The sequence below is a fragment of the Mus musculus genome, chromosome 16 (genome assembly GCF_000001635.26).
Source record: "Mus musculus strain C57BL/6J chromosome 16, GRCm38.p6 C57BL/6J".
Taxonomy (NCBI): domain Eukaryota; kingdom Metazoa; phylum Chordata; class Mammalia; order Rodentia; family Muridae; genus Mus; species Mus musculus.
Genome location: NC_000082.6, coordinates 34,638,707 through 34,657,987, shown reverse-complemented (window position 1 = coordinate 34,657,987; position 19,281 = coordinate 34,638,707). Strand labels below are relative to the sequence as shown.

General features: G+C 45.1%; 1 protein-coding gene across 2 annotated transcripts in view; it reads right to left on the bottom strand.

Annotated features, from left to right (window-relative positions):
- The window catches only part of Ropn1 (ropporin, rhophilin associated protein 1), a 28,779-nt gene extending 20,623 nt beyond the window's left edge, over positions 1 to 8,156 (bottom strand). The window contains exon 1 of one of the 2 annotated variants that reach the window (XM_006522698.4): positions 7,967 to 8,156. The gene's annotated coding sequence lies outside the window, so the exon portion shown is untranslated. Of the gene's footprint in view, positions 1 to 6,712; positions 6,778 to 7,966 lie in introns of those variants that run through there. The other variant, NM_030744.2, reaches the window with a different exon arrangement.
- Between the last annotated feature and the right edge of the window lie 11,125 nt (positions 8,157 to 19,281).

Here is a 19,281-nt window from a genome sequence, read left to right as displayed (position 1 = left end):
TTTTTTTTTTTTTGTTTTTTTTTTTTTTTTTTATCTCACTGCGTCTAGAGTGATCTAATTTTCTTCTCTGCCAGACTTCACAGGCTGTCCCCGAGACTGACCGATGCCCTCCCTCTGCAGAGTGTCTCCTCAGCTTCCTTCTAGAAAAGCTTCCGTCCTGGACTGCCTTGACACTAATTTCATCGCTATAGTAAACGTCTCTCGTTTCTGAATCTAATGGCTCTTCTGGTGACATGTCTTCTTCCACGATTCTGGATTGTAGTCTCCCCTCCCCCAGCCTGAAACCTGCTTGCTCAGGGGTGGAGCTTCCCGCTCAATCGTTCTGCCACGCCCACTGCTGGAACCTGCCGCTTTGCTGTTCGGAGCCGTGCACCCTGCTATTGGACTCCAAGACTAATTGGCGGGAATCGGGCCCCTTCCCCTGCTTCATAACTGCGTGCAGAACAGTAAAATTGAGCTTTGATCAGAATGCCTGTCTTAGCTACATTTCTTTATCTCGCCGCCTAGACCCTCTTCTCTTCCAGGTTTCCAAAATGCCTTTCCAGGCTAGAACCCATGTTGTGATCTGCTGGCCGGACACAACACTGGATTGTGCTTTTTATAAATTGATCACTCCCTCAAGATCTGTCTCATTCCAACAGAAATGGCTCTGCCAGCCTGTTTGCTCTAAGTCCACTTAGCTCCTAACTGTTTCTGCTGCTCAGTTGTCTCTTCTATCACTTTGGAGATACATTTTCTGAGGTTCTATTCCCTCCCATTTGTACCTCCTCTTTAGATTGTTTCTGTAGATATTCTACGTGTCCTTGGAAGGTGAGTCTGTAGTGGCTGAGGGTCACGTTCCATATACACCCAGAGGGTTGGTTATGTAGCTCAAACCTTTGGCATTGGATTTAACTCTTCTGTTTGCTCCATTATGAATAACAAGAAAGATGTCGGATCTCCTGAACTAGGCAGTATGGGACGTGCTTGTGATTTCAACACTTGGGAAATAAAGGCAGTAAGATTGCAAGTTTGGACTACGTAGTAACATTGCATCTCGAGAAAAAAAGGAGAGGAAAAATGCGTGTGGAAGTGTCTATATAATTTTTGTGTATTCTTTTAGTTTTGATCATTGTTACTGGTTCAATTTTCATGCTGTTATAGAGCATATATATATATACACACACACACACACACATGTATTATAGCATATATAAAGATACTTAGATTTAAATTTTTTTCTATTGAATGAATTCATCATTATAAAATTCCTCATAATATATAGTTTTAATGCTCATATTTAAGGTCAACTTGGTTTGTCAGCTTTATTTTGTTAATTGTTTCACAAACCACATATTAAAAAACTTTCTTTAAAAGTATATAAAAATACTGAAAGTTTCTCAATTATATCATTATTTTAAAAATTCATTTCTTTCTTTTTAAAAACGTTTATTTGTTTTATGTATGGGAGTACACTGTGTCTTCAGACACACCAGAAGAGAACATTGGATCCCATTACAGATGGTTGTGAGCCACCATGTGGCTGCTGGGAATTGAACTCAGGACCTCTGGAAGAGCAGTCAGTGCTCTTAACCTCTGAGCCATCTCTCCAGCCCCTGATGGCTCTAAATGCATTTACTACTATACTTTCTAATATATTGGGTTTTCTTTTATATTTATGTTATCTGATTTTTAGTTTTGAATTTGAACAAACAATTTTAGTATTTTAATTTTTTCTTAATCAAATTTGAGATATGCATTATTTGTTCCCTTTCAGGTTACCGTAAAGATTATAACACGAATCCCTAATTTATTAAGTCTACCCTTACTTTTACTTCTTGGATAGTGAAAGTACTTATAAGAATTTAACTCAATACTCTTTTCCTATCTTATACTATTGCTATCATTTATTTAATTTCTACATATGATTTTCATCACTGTTGACAGATGACATTATTTTGAGGCCACCAATATTGAGCTATTTAATTCCCCTCCCTGTGGTCTCCTTTCCTGCTGGCCAGTATTACTTTCTAGGATCATTTTCTTTCAACCTAAGTGACTCTCCTGGAAAGATGGCTCAGCAGCCAAGAGTTCATTACTGCCTTTGGTGAGGACCCTAGTTTGGTTCACAGCATGCAACTGGGCAGATCACAACTGCCTGCAAGTCTGGCTCCAGGGTAGCTGATACTCGCTCTTTCTGCCTTCAGAAGTGTGTGCGTGTGCACACAAAACAAGCATCTTTTCAAATAGCAACAGAGAGGTGTAAAGTTGATAAATGATGCACACAGGTATCAGGTTGTGCTGTGCACAGTCAAGGCTTAGGTGTGGTTCACTGCTATCCACACAGTACCATATGCTCTCTCTCCTGGAAGAAAGTAAGTGAATGCCAAGGATTTCCTTGACAGGGCAGGTGTTAGGGCAGACCCAAACTTAAATAAATACTGTGCTTCTATGTTTTTCTGTTCTCACAAGTAGCTAAGACATAATGAATAATCTCATTTGCATCATGGAATTTCATTCTTAGCACCTTAGAGCAGAACAAAAGTTGTTTGTCAGAACAGGTCCTAATTTTTTAAAAAAGATTTTATTTATGACTACACTGTAGCTGTCTTCAGACACCGGAAGAGGGCATCAGACTCCATTACAGATGGTTGTGAGCCACCATGTGGTTGCTAGGAATTGAACTCAGGACCTTTGGAAGAGCAGTCAGTGCTCTTAATCGCTGAGCCATCTCTCCAACCCACAGGCCCTAATTTTTAAAAGCACATTCTAAATAGTTGTTCCACATGAAGGGGGACTCAGAATAGGGCAGTGCACATTCTTCATCTCTCTTAGATGGACTCACAAGAACCAAAGGGTGCTAAGTTCTTCTTTTCTTCTTCTTCTTCTTCTTCTTCTTCTTCTTCTTCTTCTTCTTCTTCTTCTTCTTCTTCTTCTTCTTCTTCTTCTCCTCCTCCTCCTCCTCCTCCTCCTCCTCCTCCTCCCCCCTCCTCCTCCTCTTCTCTTTTTCTCCCCCTCCCCTCTCCTCCCCCTCTTCCTCCTCTTTCTTTTTCTTTTTGATTTTTTGAGATTCCCCCCCCCCCCACACACACACTTTTATTTTTCGAGACAGGGTTTCTCTGTGTAGCCCTGGCTGTACTGAAACTCACTCTGTAGACCAGGCTGGCCTTGAACTCAGAGATTCACCTCCCTCTTCCTCCCAAGTGCTGGGATTAAAGGCGTGTACCACCACTGCCTGGTTTAGATCAACTTTCTTTCTTTCTTTTTTCTTTCTTTCTTTCTTTCTTTCTTTTCTTTTCTTTTCTTTTTTTTCTTTTCTTTTCTTTTTTTTTTTTTTTTGGTTTTTGAGACAGGATTTCTCTGTATAGCCCTGGCTGTCCTGGAACTCACTTTGTAGACCAGGCCGGCCTCAAACTCAGAAATCTGCCTGCCTCTGTCTCCTGAGTGCTGGGATTAAAGGCGTGTGCCTCCACGCCCGGCTTCAGATCAACTTTCTAAACCACTTAAATCACTCTAAAAAGCCTTCAGTGGGTCTTTAGTACTTTTCTAATCAAAATGATGCCTCATGTGACTTTCAAGATCTCCACAAATTAAATCCTGGTGTGGTGGAACAATGCCTGCGATCCCACCACTGGGGAGTGGCCAGAAGTTTAAGGACAGCTGGGGCTCCACTGTGAGGCCTTGCCTAAAGAAGACATGTTTTTAAACTCTCTACAATTTATCCTATTTATATTAGATTTGTGTATTTCCCCAACTTTATATTATTGAAGCCTGACATTTTATGCTGAGCTGAATTCATTATCAGGCCAATGCAGCCTTTGGATGCCAACAGCAGTCAAGAGCAGGCTCACTGGACCTCATCCTTTTTCTTCAATAGGTGTTTTTTTTTTTGAGGGGGGGGGACTTAGGTTACCAAACTTGCTAGTACTACCTGCTAGAAGCCATAGGTTGCACAGTATTTAACAACTGGACAGGTACCTCTTTCAATCTATGCAATCTTAGCCACACCTGTGTTTCAAAAGGTTCCTCTGTGTCACATCATGGCTCCCCATGGCCAGCGGTGTTTAGCTTGTCCATAGACTGTTACGTGCTTCCTAAAGTTGTCTAATGTGATCCCCCGATTTGGGGATCTGATGTCCATATTTGGTGTCACCTTTGCCTTGTCTTTTCTGAGAATATGATAGACGTATTCTTTATCCTTTCAGTGAGCTATAAGAGCACTTCACACCATCCCCCTGTCCCAGCTTATGTGTTCTCCCCACTTCTGCTATACCTGTATCCATCTTGATTCAGAGATGAAATATCAGAACCAAGGCTCTCGGGTGAACGCATAATTGTTTTCAATACAAGACCAGGGCTAAGTTTCTCTCCTGTTTCCATTACCATTCTCCGTATTTATAGCATTGCACTGTTCTTTTCTAACCTAACACACACAGCTACTGCCCTTCCTGGCAAGGTGAAACATAACACCCCAATGGCAGATGCTCTAATGAAGAAGTACTCTTGGCTGCCAGAACAGGATTCTAGATCTGGGCATCGTGTTAATGATCAGACCCTGGGAAAACCATCAACCCAACTAAACTTTGTGTGTTTCCTTGGAATTAGACGAAGCACTGGGATACAGAGAAAAATTAAGTCAGACACATTGGATTTAAAAACCAGTGTAAGGAGTTGAGAGGAAGATCGGTGATTAAAATAGGGTATGGAAAATGTCAAGGAGCCCATTCTAGACAGAACAAAGGAGTGGGAGTCAGTTAGAAGATAATTCCCAAAGACTGGTGATGATATTTTAACTGAGATGCAGGGAAGCCTAGGATGGTTATTGCTGTGCTCCCATCTGCCAGAACAGTGCCAGGCAGCGGGCAGTTATTCACTGAGCATGTTCACTGTGTGAGAGAAGAGGGATTTCACCGGGCCAAGAAGACAAACATTGTGGAGGTTTTAGAATCAACTGGATTCAGTAACTGTAATCGTGGTGCTAAGGTAGATGAAAGGGAACGGTTGGGTCTAAGGCTGGATCTGTTGATCAAGATCTGAATAGGAAAGCTCCTCTAAAGGCTTTGTACCTTAAAGGTACAAAAAAATAGAGTCAGATGATTTATGTGTCAGGGCCACACTTCAGACTCTGCTGTTGGCTTGATACACTAACCATCAAACCATTGCTTCTCAATTCCAAATCCAGGAAAACAAAACAAAACAAAAAACAAAACGGAAGTAGGTCTTTCAGTATTTCCCCCTGTACGCACGTACTGGTAAGCAGTCTCGTGTTAAACTTTGTGTGTACATAGCACTGGAGATGGACATGGGAGGAGGCAGCCATTTTTCTTGATGGTTCAGATGTGGTCTCCTCCCTGGACTCCAGAAACCTTAAGTGTCCCCAGCTCTGGACCCTGTAGCACAGCGTCTCCAGCATCTGGTTCCTGCTCCGTGTCGTCTCTTGAACGGCTTCCTGCTACAGTGAATGTCTGTGGTGCCCACAGCTAGCCTTTTTGTTTGTTCGATGGTTTGGTAACTATCAGAGTCTGTGTGTTAAAGACTTGGTCCCCAGGGGATGGATGTTCCTGAGAGGCAACTGAACTTTAAAGAGGTGCAGTGCAATGGGAGATTCCTCGGTTAGCTGGAGCATGCCCCCAGCAGACCACGGAGCCCCCAGCAGACCACGGCGTCTCTGATTCTTCCTTTTCTCTTTGCTTCCTGGCTCAGGGGATGAGTGGTTTGACCTGCCACAATTTTCCATTTTTAAAAATGTATTATATATATATATATACATACATACATATATATATATACATACACACACATTTATATATATATATATATATATATATATATATATATATATATATATATGTATATATATATATATATATAATTGCTGTCTTCAGACACACCAGACGAGGGCATCAGATCCCATTATAGATGGTTTTAAGCCACCATTTGGTTGCCGGGAATTGAACTCAGGACCTCTGGAAGAGCAGTCAGTGCTCTTAACCACTGAGCCATTTCTCCAGCCCCCAATTTTCTATTTTTTAAAATGATGTGTTCCTGTTGCCAGAAGACAAGTTTAATGGGGCCACTTGATCTCAGAACCACCAAAATAAGCATTTTCTCTCTATAATGTAAGTACCTCAGGCACTTTGGTATAGTGGTGGAAACCTAACACACCTGGCACCTTCTTGGGAAACACTGGAGCTGCTACAGAGTCACCTCCTAGTAAGTAGACTTTCTGGTACTCTGAAGAGTCAGTTCTGCCTAGGTGGCATCTCTGCCCTCTAGTTAACTGTGGCCACAACCCTGTACAACAAGTTCTGGGGTCATTCTTTTCCTGGAGTGGTCCAGCTTAAGGCTTCTCTTTGTATTTGTGATCCCTTCGTACTTCATTTTTCTTAAAGAAAAGTTTCATGTTGAACCTTCTTTGTTAAAATTACGTGTACTGTTTCTGTTCATTGGACACTGAAACACACTGGCCAATAGCTTCAGGAGTGAACTAAAGAGAGCGGAGTGCAAAGGAGCAGAGTGGGGCTTCAGGCAGGAAGCCTGCAGAGGAGAGCCTGGCAGTTTCTTGGGCACAACTTGAGAGATTCATGTCTCAAGAAAGTAGGGAGGGACTGGGAAACAGATATTTAGGAAAGTGGATATACAGACATTGGTAGGAGGTAGGGGAAGACAGTGAGGGGAGTCAGGAGTGACGCAGTTTTCAAAGCCTGGAAGTCTAAGTGGGTAGCAGCTTTACCTTTGCAGAAATGTCCAACACAGGAGGAGAAGGTCAGGCCAGATTCCCCTCCACTTACTTACTGTCTCTTACTCACTCGAAGGAGTTCCATATACTCTTGGATCACAAAGCTTTGGAATCTTAGATTCTTTGGCTCAACTTCTCAGCCTTTGAGTGGTGTGACCTCATCATCTACTTACATTAGTTTTTTAAAGTAGGGAAGACCATCCACTCCTTCGGACTGTTGTACTATCCCAACATCCTGTAAAGTGCTTTTCCATTCTTCAAGTTCTTGGTTTGGACAGGCTCTCTTCCATTATACATTCCAGGGCCCATCCCTCCAGTCCTTACAATCCAATAAATGCCTAAGTGAAACCTTCAGACCTTCCAGTGGAGAACAGCCAGCCAACCCATACTCGCTAAGTGCTAAAGAATATAGGCTTATGAAGTATCTCCCATGGGCTCATTTCTGGAATTTCATTTGGTTTTATTGGTGTGGTCTAAGGGTTCAGTCATGGAAATGAAAGGCTCCACACACCAGCATCTCAGAGTTGTTTCTATGAACAGCTCTCGGGACTCAGGACCAAGCCCCTGCACATCTTTGCTCTGATTTGAAGTAGAACATGGTAGGGCTTGGGACCTGCAGTTATGCTGGCTTGGGAGATGTCCTTCCTACTTTACAGTCTGATTTTTTTTTCCTCTGAGCTCACCTTATCTCTCCCCTGACCTCCAAGCCACATCCACCACGCCCTTTCAGCGACACTTAGTTCAAAGTTGACATTATTTCGATTCTTTTGACTAAATGTATTTCTTCTCTACCCACTCTAAACCCCAGGTGAGGCTTGGTCAGTATTTTGCTCATGATAGAATTCCAGTGCTAGCCTAAAGCCTGGAACTCAGAGTTTAGTAGACACTGGTAAAAATGAACAAGCAGTCCAGTTTATAATGTGTCAGTCATACCTCTTAGTACCCACAATGGTCCTTCCAAATGTGCTCTTACGCCCATTTTACAAATGGAAAAACAGAGGGGGCTCACCAGAGCCCATTGCTTCCAAGCTACAGTGCACAGTATTAAAAGACAATAAAATAGTAGTTCTGGGAAAAACACACACACACACAACTTGGCCAGAAAGCAATACTCCCCCATTTAAAGATCTCTGCAGGCTCTTCCCAGGTTCTGTGGGCAAGGGATGGTTGGGAATCTAAGTGAGTTCCGCGAAGCCATGGCATGGCCAGGGCTGTTCACCACCCCCTTCCACTTCCCCTCCGGGGTACCTCAGTTTGCCCTCCAAAGGGGCTGTCTGGCTTCAGGCGACTCCACGTGCCTGGTATCAGGCGGGAGATGAGGGAGGAGCTCCAACGCCTGGACCCTTGGTGGGGGGAGAGCTGTGGACCTGTTAGGGCGGGACCCAAACCGCAGCAAGCACCACCTGGGGCTTTGTTAGCTAGGTGCCTTGCCGGGGCAACTCCACTGCCTGCCCACCAGGGAGCAAGGACACTATGTGATGTCACAGACTCCCCAGCACCCAGAGTTGGAGGGAGGGAGGAAGCTAAAGGCCTGGGGATGGGTGGTGGTGGATGGGAGCCCATCAAGCTTGCATGGGCATTGGGGCCCTGGGCAGATGTGAAGCCCTAGGTTTAGAAGGACCAAGGAGCAGAAATAGCAGGTGAGGGGAAGCCCTGGGGGTGGGGCCCAGCAAACACTGCAGTGCTCTTCTTGCTTGAGGCAGGGCATATATGAGTGCACTTCAGGCTCTGACTCAGGTCTTCCTTAGGGCTACCTTTACTGCCACATTCAGATAAGAGGACTGCAGCATTAAGCGCCTTGCCCAAGATGAGGATTAGCTAGTGATAGATCCAGGCTAGATCCAGAATCCACCCTTCTAACCTCCATCAGACTAAGAAGGGGATGGTGCTAGAGTGTATCAGAGCAGAGTCCAGAACGCTGGGGAACCCAGAGCAAGAAGGAATCTTTGTGTATTCTCCCTGCAGAGTACTGTCATATGTGATGGGAGCTTGTGCACACACAAAGGCAGTGAAGGCTCAGAGGAGCTCTGAAGGGAGCTTTCACCTTTAGAGAATAAGTATCAGATTCAAAGCTGAAGGCGACTGGCATATGCCTAGGTCCCTGGCAGTAGGTCCAAACCCAACTCTAGGTCTTTTGGTTTCATGATGCTTAATTTTTTTTAGAGACAAGCAAAGACTCACTCTGGTCTGCTACCCCCTTTGTCACTCCAGATCCAATCTTTAAGGGTCTGGACATAACCATCCAGTCTTCCAGCCCGTTTATACAGTAATGCACATTAGCCAGAATCAATGAATCCCTTCACCCAGGGCCTTCAAAGGTTTCTGTAGCTGTGGGATGAAAGCCGTTGTCTCTCCTTAAAGCAATTTCAAGCCTCACTGATCAAGTGGGGATTCAGTTTCTGTATGCAGAGGGCTTCTCACATCCACTTGCAAAGGAACTGTCCTGCTGTTATTTGTAAAAATCCTGCAGGTGCTTGCATACCTGGATAATCTGGGGAGACACTCACCCACAGGCAAGATCTAGTGATGAAAGAAATCAGTCACTGGCTATCTCCTGCCTTCCCAGGGCCTTGGTGGAGGGACAGTTAGTTATTGGTATGGCCTTCCCCACCCCACCCCTACTAGCAGCATGGGTGGGACTGGGGAAGACCAGAGATTGGCAGGTGTGTCTTCTAGGAGGAAAAAGAAAGGAGATGGAGAAGTCTATTTGATGTCTCCTGGGCTCTGGCCACCGAGGTCTGTTGTGCATACGTAAAGATGTACTGGTTTCTTTCTTCAGCGTGAAGAATACAGGCAGTGAATAATGATTTTCATGCAGAAGAGGCATATCAGACAAAACGTAGCCACCTGGCGATGGGATATGATAAAAATTGAATTTTAGTGTGCCAGGTGAGAGAGAAATAAAAGAGTCTCAAAATGCTGTCCGAAGTGGTCTGACATCTCTGTGGGAGGTGAGGTTGAGAGGCAGCTCTCTGTCCATCAATATGTGTGTGTAACAGAAAGAATCCAGCAAAGAGAAAGCTACAAGAACCCAGTGAGGACAAAACTCGGGAAAGCAGCTTTACTCTAAGAGAGGCAGGGCCTGAAGAGGAAACATGATTGCTGGGCCAGCCTTAGAGTAGGTGGTGCGTTCATGGGTGCTCACGAGATTTCAGAATCCATGTGGACTTTTTAGATGTGTCACATATTAAACCTTTTTTTAAAATTGGATGTTTTCTTTATTTACATTTCAAATGTTATCCCCTTTCCTGGTTTCCCTCCCTCCCAGAAACACCCTATCATATCCTCCATCCTTGCTTCTATGAGGGTGTTCCTCCACCCACCCACCCACCCACTCCCACCTCCCCGCCCTCAATTCCCCTACACTGGGATATACCAAGGACCTCTCCTCCCATTGATGCATGGCAAAGCCGTCCTCTGTTACATATGCAGCCGGAGCCATGTGTGCTCCTTTGTTGATGGTTTAGTCCCTGGGAGTTCTGGGGGGGGGGGTCTGGTTGGTTGATATTGTTGTTCTTCCTATGGGGTTGCAAACCCCTTCAACCCCTTCAGACCCTTCTCTAACTCCTCTGTTAGGGATCCTGAGCTCAGTCCAGTGGTTGGCTGTTAACATCTGCCTCTCTATTTGTAAGGCTCTGGCAGGGCCTCTCAGGAGACAGCCCTATCTGGCTCCTTTCAGCATGCACTTCTTGGCATCCACAATAGTGTCTGGGTTTGGTAACTGTATAAAAGTAAACCGGTCAAATAAGTTATACCCATCCCCTTTGCTCTCCTGGAGCCTCGAGGGTTAACTGGACCTTTCTGTCACCATTTTATTTTCCCTCTTCTGCTAGATCATCTTTGACTGTCTACACGGTCTGATTTCTCCTTCTCTCTTTTTCTCCATTTTCATCCCCATGTCTCTGCCCTCTGTACTGCAAAGCTCCTCTGGGTTGCTCTCTCTCAGCCTCTTCTGTATCCCCTTGTCTTAACGGTTTCAACTTCACGCCTGCATCCAAACGGCACCTTCTGGGTCTCTTGATCCTCATATTAAACTAAGACGATCTCCCCGAGTCTCACGTTAGGTCTCCAGCCCGAGCCCCTCCTTAAGGTCCTCATTAGAGCCTCCAGCCGTCTTCTGGAGCCCACCTCCGATGCCTGATCCCCTTCGCTGACTTCATCTGAACCTCAGTCCCACATCCTCTCTAAGCCAGCTCCTTCAGGCTTTTCCATCCCAGCTGCGGCAGCTGCCCCCCATCTAGTGGTTCAGGCTCAGGCTCATGGCTTTACCTCTGAATGCTATTCTCTCATAGCTCATATTCCAATCCGTTTGCACCCTCAACCTGAGCATGCCGCCTCCAGTATCCTTGTCTGAGGAAACCGCGCCTCATCTGTACTACCACAGTGGCTTCCTAGACCAAGTCCCTGTTTCTGTCCTTGCTCCTCTGTGGCTTCTAGCACCGTCCTTTGGGCACTGAAGACTGATGTCACTCCTGTCTCCTCAGGGTCTCCTACTTTACCCAGAGTAAAAGTCAAAGTGACCCACATAGCCTTTAGCTTCCCCACACCCGCTCGGTTCTCTCTTCTCAGCTGCCCCCAAACACTGGCCGTACTGCTTCTCAGAAAGGTGAGGCTCATCCCAGCTTTGGAATTACACTTGCACTTCCTCTGCCGGAGCACAATCTCTTCAGATCTCTACATGGCTAGGTCCTCAGCTCCTCAACCTGCATCCAAAAGTTACCTTCAGTTACCTTCATCTCTGACTCCTCCGTTTTAAAGGGAACACAGCCTTCCCTTCAAGTTCTCCCTTAGTTTACCCACACCAAATGGTATGATTTTAAAAAATTCACTTTATTAAATTTCTATTTCCTCCTACAGGAATATGTGGGACCTTTTGGCTTTGCTTTATTCGAGTTCTGTTTTGAGGCCCTAGCATAAGGCCGAATGCAAAACAGGCAGTATTAATATTCATTGACTTCATGAGACTCTCCTTTTCCCCCTTCCTCTACCATGTTCTCCCATCTCCTTCTTTCCAAGCAGATGTCCTGGAAAATGATAGTCCAGTGTTTGTTCAGCTGGTCTCACTCACTGGCCTGAGGAACTAAAGCTTTACCCAATCCCAGAAATGACCAAAGGGAGGAGGCCTACTGGTCTCCATGCTACTACCATCATAGCTGCATTTTATCTATCAACACGGTAGCCACGTGCTCAGAGAGGTCCCCACTCCTGTATGGCTCACCTTTTTCAGGTCTAGCATGTATTATTTTGTAGGAAGATGGGAGAGGGATTGGGTCACAGTGAGATTGAGATGGAGCTGATGATGGCTGAGTCCCAGTCAGGATCTTGGTCAGGTCTAGCCCACTTGTGATAAGTGCTACATTGACATCCATTTCCTGGCCTTACAGACAGAGACGCTAAGTCAAAAAGCCCCGAGTTTTAGCAATAAATTAAGATTCTTATGTCCCAGTTGACCCGTTGGCCATTGACTCAGACCTTGGGACAAAGAACTGATCAATGATTTGATTAAATTCCAAAATCAGACAGGGGATGCGAGGACTGAGCTCCCAGAGCCAGGCTGACTCCATGACAGGCTGCAAACTGACAGTTTGAGAGACTAGGCCCAAGTTTCTGTTTCTCAGAAATGAGAACTTGGATCAGGAATCCATGGTCAGTCAACCACAGCCCTGGGCAGCCAATCCAAGGACACCTTGTCAACTGGCCTGCAGTAAGAATAGGTAGGTAGAATAAGTAAGCCACCCCTGGAAGTCTCCAGAGCCTAACCAACTGTAGAATCAAGTCAGATTTCTAGAGAGAGAGCTAACTAACCAAGGTTAAAAAAAAAAAAAAAAAGGGCATACACCTCTCCCTGGAATTCCACCAACTAGCAATAGAAACTGGGCCTGCGAGTTCACTAGGGGGTCTCCATTCCCAAATGGAGAGACCCCTGCATGCAGTAGATTCAGCTGAATAAACACTCTTTGCTTTCACATACTACTTGAGTCTGGGGTATCATTCTTTGGCGATTCTTGGACCTTTGCATGGAGGACATCCATCCATCTTCTCAGAGTTGATGCACCCTGTGTACGTTAATGCCACTTAAGAAACATTCATGTTCTTTTCCAAGTTTAGCAATTTAAAACAGCACAGATTTATCAGCTCGTTTCCTAAGGTGCAGGAGTCTAGGGAAAGGCTATGGATCCTCTTTAAGACTCTTCCCAGACCACCAAGTGCCAGGCGTCTGTGATCTTAATTTGAGGCTTCCGGTCCTCTTCCTGCTCAATGGCTGTTGGCAGAATTTCATTTCTTGTGGTTATAGACCAGTTTTCTTGCCAGCTAGTAATGAGAGATTCATCTTAGTTCTGGAAGCCACCCTCAAATCTTAGGGACATGGTCTTCTTGCAGAAGTCACCACCTGGGTGGTTTTTGTCCCAGTCCATCAGAAGCATGTTCTGTTTCTTCTTGCCCTTTTTAAAAGGCTCACACGATTAAGTCAGGCCCACTGGAATGATCTTCCTTTTGGCTAACTCAAAGTCATCTGATGAGGGACCTTAATCACATTTACAAACTCCCTTCTGGCACATAAACTTAATCACGGGAGTGATGTTACAGTTTGTTCCTGAGTGCCTCCACACTCAAATGGATGACAGTGTGGTTGAGCATGTGTCACAGCCGGTAGAACTGTGACAGGGTCTGAGAATTCTGCCTACCGTAACATGCCTCATGGTAGGGTGACAAGAAGAGATCCATTATCTTTCTTCAGAGAACCAGGACCCTCAAGACAACAAACTCAGCCACCACGATTGGTCTTGGATGGCCCTTTCTTCTTCGTATCTCCTTGGGCAGCCTTTTTCTTGAGACCCTTCTAGAACAACTTAGGAAAATCAGAGTGAAGAGAGTCACCTGATCAGAATCCGCTTAAGGACCGGAAACTTGTCTGTCTGTGCATGTGTGTGTGTGTGTGTGTGTGTGCGCGCGCGCGCGCGTGTGCACACACGTGTGCTAACTACAACAGTGGGATGCAGGATACGGATGTGGCTCTTTGTATTTCTTTGCAGTTGAGCTGGTTTTCTAAAGAACCGCCCTGGCCTCTGTGTCACCTTTACTTACACTGGACCAGGCATAGCCTCAGCATATGGCTTAAGCAAGTGGGGCAGGAGCTGGACTTCAGCCACTGCCGTCCTTCAGAAGCTGCCTGCGTTTCCTGCCTCCAGACCTTCTATTTCTATCTCACATTATTCATCTTCTAAATATGCACAACACTCCCTCCCCCACCCCAGGAAAAGCCGAGAAGGAAGAAAAATAAACCGAAACACCCTCTTCAGCATTCTCTACCTCCCTCTGTAAGAACTCATAGCCTTCCTCATGGGCAGAGAGGGTTTTCCAGCCGTCTCTGTATAGATTATTCAAGTCTGCACCTTGGCCCCACCTCCCTCTTCAGATCTCAGTCCTGTGTCCAGTGTCCCAGATTCCTATGTCTGGGAAGAAGATGCACAGTCTGTCCTCAGGCCAGCCTCAGACAATTCTAGTGTGCCATTAAGGATCTATTATCTTGTTAGCCCATGACACACTAAAAAGTCACCCAACCTCCCTCCCTGTCCATAATAGAGTTTGGAGCGTTTCCTTTTCCTGCTGGTCCCTCTGCTCCACTCTGAGCTAAGCCTTTAGCGTCTCACATCTGCATTCACATCTCATGTCCAGTGCAACAGTTTTCTGAGCATGGTCCTTTTTTTCCTTCCCTGATGCTTCTCCACTGAGGGCAGTTTTGTGTCCCTCTGGGTAGTGTACGATCACATTTTTGGTTATCACAACTGGCTGTAAGTGGCTAATTAGCAAATAGTTGGCAGAGGTCACAAATGCTAATAATTGTCCTACAGAGCACAGGTTAGCTCCCCAAACAGAGTTATCAACTGGGTCAAAAAAGGAGAAACCATGATCTACGTCCCTTCCTCCACACCTCTTGATGCTACAGCCTGATTCTACTTAAGGAAATTAAGGAAATGTATTCTGTACATACATCTCTCTTTCTCTCTCTCTCTCTCTCTCTCTCTCTCTCTCTCTCTCTCTCTCTCTCCACACACACACACACACACACACACACACACACACATATATATATATATATGTATATATTCCATTTCCTATATTCGCAAAAGCTACCTCTGCCCAAGATAGCTTCCACGTAAGTAAATCTTTCCAATCTCTTAAAAGCCCATCCTGGAATCCCCATTCTACGCTTTGAGCTTGTTTCCTTTGTCCCTCTGAGATTGCTCTCTAGTTGTCTCTGTCTTGGCCTGTGCCTCAGGATTGTAGCTCCTAGGCTCTGATGGGCTTCCGTGTCTGGTAGTCTTGGCCTATGAAGAGAAATCAGCAGGTTTTGTTCCCTAGCTCTGAACCTGACACTCCCACCTTGCATGCCCAGCATCAGCTCCAATCTCGTGTCTCTTCTTCTACCTACTATTCACCTCTCTGTGCTTATATATTTATTTACTCTCAGACAGCTTTTTACTACACGGACTGGGCTGGCCTCACACATCATCATCATCATTATCTTCTTCTTCTTCTTCTTCTTCTTCTTCTTCTTCTTCTTCTTCTTCTTCTTCTTCTTCTTCTTCTTCTGGGGCGTCGAGTTTACAGGTATGAGTCTCCAAGTGACATGCAATTCTTATGGGTCCCCAGAAGCTTCCTCGGGGGTTGTAGTCCAGTGGTTTGGCCAATTGCTTGCCCTCTCAGGTCTAGGGACGGTAACACTTTCCCATAATTGCTGGTCCTTGGCCTTACCATTGCATTTGTCCTTAGTAAATATTTTCTTAGCTAAACTTTCTTTTAAGATGATTTTTTTAAATGTTTACTTTATCTGAATGTATATAATTTGCTTTGCATACATATAAATGCATGCTGGTATACCTTATGTGTACTTGGTTCTCGCAGAGGCCATACGAGGGTATTGGATTCCTTGGAACTGGAGTTATAGATACTTGTAATCCCGGTCCCATCCTGTGTCATTGCTGGGAACTAAACCTGGGACCCCTGGAAGAACAGCCAGTACCCTTAACCACTGAGCCATCTCTCCAGCTCAGCTAAACTTTCTTAAGTGTACCATCTGCTTCTTGCTGGATCTTCAGACTGTCACAGGAGAATTCTCTCCTGGCTCCTAATTCAGAGCTGGCTGCTGGGACCACTCCCTTGCTGTCTAGTGTGTATGCCCTGCAGCGTGGCGATCTATTTGTGGTGTCTACTATTTTCCGTGTTTCTACATTCTCTTGGCATAGTTCCACACTCAGCAAATGTTTACTAATGAAAAATATGAGTTTCCTGAGCAAAATATGTTTAAATGAATTTTTTGGTACCACATTTTTTTTTCTTTTTTTCTTTTTTTTTTTTTTTTTTTTTTTTTTTTTTTTTTTTTTTTTGAGGAGACCTAGCAAGTCCCAGGCCCTGTGATGTGAGGTTTGCTGTTCAGTTGCTTGGTTTCATGCAAGTTCATCCGTTGCCAGATGAAGTTTCTGTGTATTTGTTGCTGCTGAATATGGAATTCTCATTAAAATGGACGGTTTCTGGATCGTCTTTCTCCCTGGAAACCAGTCCCTTCTTGCTCTAAAACTCCTTGCAGCGGTATCTTACTGCTGGCCATGGAGAAATGTTCCACTTGCCCCCATGTCCAAAGCCTGGTGCCGTGCTGTGCCCTAGCACGTGTTTAATAAATGCCCCTTTGTCCCAGGATTCACTTCAGTTGGTTTTTATTTAAATATTTAATGAAGTGAAATTGGGTATAAGTGCCTCCTTAGGGAATCTTGGGAAAGTACAGGGATGTAATCAAATGGTTCGCAAATTGTACTTACTTATTTATAACCCTGATTTGAAAAGAAGGATCGGAGTTTTGAAAGGGGGCGTTCACATTTTACAAAAAGTGTCTCCTATGGAACGAGGTAGGGAATCGTTCCTAGGAGAAGCGGGATGTGCCAAGCCACTGTCTCGAGTTGCTCCTTCCGATCCGTCTGATGCGGTAATGGTTCTTTGTAGCGGTGATTAAAACAGCAATTCCTTCCGACGACTGCTAACTCTGCTGTGGAAGTATGAGTTCAACCCATGACTCTAGTTATTTTTACGGGGGGGGGGATCCTCTTAGGTTTTCGCTGTGTCTGAGTGCTAAGGGGAGGGGAGGGGAGGAGAGTGAAGGGGAGGGGTGGACCAAGTGGGTGTGGTTCATCCAATCCACCTGAATGATTTTACAGAAGATCTTGAAAACTCGGAAGCTGACACAGGCTAAGTGACCAGGCCATGCTATTTTTTGGGGGTGGGGGGGGTGGGGGTGGGGATGTTCTAGGCACTTTGCCCCGCACCAGCCTCCCTTCCATTGAGCCCTGATCTGCTCTCAGTGACTCCTGAAACAGGAGGTTATGGTCACAAGCAACATGAAGGAGTATTCTTTCTCTGAGAATACCCCAAGGATTGCTGCTTCTTTGTAACCTGTCCTGAGATCACACACACACACACACACACACACACACACACACACACACACACACACACAATGCTCTTCCATGGCTAGTGTTCCCTTTCCCACATAGTGGTGAGAGACGGGCCTTGCTCTTTTGCTCTTTTGCTGCTGGTTCGGATGTAGCAGCAGAAAGAAACACTTAAAAAAAAAAGTTTTTCTGATAATGAAAGTGACACTTTGTTGTGCAAATTTGGAAAATGCAAAAGGTTAAAGAGATTTAACAAAATATGCCCCCTCCCCTTAGACCTATCTCCCAGAACCAATTGCTGCTTTAAGGGACAATTTCCACTCTCAGGAGCCAGTCCTGGTCCCCATTGCTGGAACTCCCGTTTGATGCTTTCTCAGCTGAAAATGCCTGGATTCTACTGCAATGCTTCCTCCTCAAAGGCTCATAAGCTGCAGAGTCACTGAAAAGGGCAGGCTACAAAATGTCTATACAGTATGATCTTAATCGTGTAGAAATGCTCACTGATAATAGATTAAAGAACCAGGTTCTTATATCAACAGTGGTATTAGATGTCTTAGAAATGGAGACACTCTGGAGTGGGGGAGGGGGAGCATTTTGGGGGGTGGTAGCTTTTCATCAACATACAAACCTCCCACCAAAAGCAATTTCCTCATCTAGTAATAACGTTGCTCCTGTTAATCTCTTTAGAAGGAGGAGAGACCGTGACCTCTCCCTGACTAAACTTCTGGTCTCTGGAGATTGTTGTCCTTGTTCGTCTCTTCCTGTGCCCACTCAGGAAGAGTGATTTCTGCAGGCCTCAATTTGTATTCCATGCTAGCAGTGGGTTTTCCCAACTATCCTCCTGGGAACACGATTCTGTTCTCTACATAAAAGCAAAGATACAATTAAAGCTACGCATCAGAGAGCAATCAAGGGAACAACTCACATTACCATGGAGAGGATGCTACTGCATAAGGCAGTTCAGCAAACATTCTCTTCTGGCTGTTGCCCCAAATGCAGAAGAGACGCTCCTGGCTCTGCAGCCACCCGAGTGTGGCTCATCTCAAACGAACCAGTGTCTACACACACAATATGCTGTCTTCCTCAGGGGCCTGGTCCAGAGACTACCGTGTTTTCCTCAGTTCTTATCTGTGGCCTGTGTGCCAGGGAATCACCCCACTTTCCTTGAAGACAAGGGACATTTGTTGGCTTCTGTTTAGGATTCTCCCAGGTAGCCTTCCTCAGATGAACTTGGGTAGCTGGCTTCCCTGCAGCTGCTTGAGATGCTAATGCCTTGTGGTTTAGTCAGCAGTAGAAAGAGGAAACAGAGACGTTTGGATCCATGATCCATCTCAACAATTTCACGGAAAGGCTTGGAAAGTGTGAGTCTCTGAAATTGATAAAGGTTAAATGACCAGGGCCAAACTATGGTTTTTGTGGGCCCTACCCACTTTTGCCTTTGTGAACCTCTCTTCTATTAAAAATACAAAAAACGTGTGTTTTATAATTGTTGGCATAACGACAAATACATCATCTTACAGGAACCCAGGTTGATATTGGGCTTTTTCTAAAGTGTTGACCGTGAGCCTTGGATATGAGAATATTACGGGGCATATTAGGCTCTGCATTGCTGTGACGAAATAGCCAACAGAAAAACTTACGGGAGGAAACATTTATTTTTTTAAAATATTTTTTATTATTACATATTTTCCTCAATTACATTTAGAATGCTATCCCAAAAGTCCCCCATACCCTCCCCCCCACTTCCCTACCCACCCATTCCCATTTTTTGGCCCTGGCATTCCTCTGTACTGGGGCATATAAAGTTTGCGTGTCCAATGGCTCTCTCTTTCCAGTGATGGCCGACTAGGCCATCTTTTGATACATATGCAGCTAGAGTCAAGAGCTCCAGGGTACTGGTTAGTTCATAATATTGTTGCGCCTACAGGGTTGCAGATCTCTTTAGCTCCTTGGATACTTTCTCTAGCTCCTCCATTGGGGGCGCTGTGCTCCATCCAATAGCTGACTGTGAGCATCTACTTCTGTGTTTGCTAGGCCCTGGCCTAGTCTCACAAGAGACAGCTATATCAGGGTCCTTTCAGCAAAATCTTGCTAGTGTATGCAATGGTGTCATTGTTT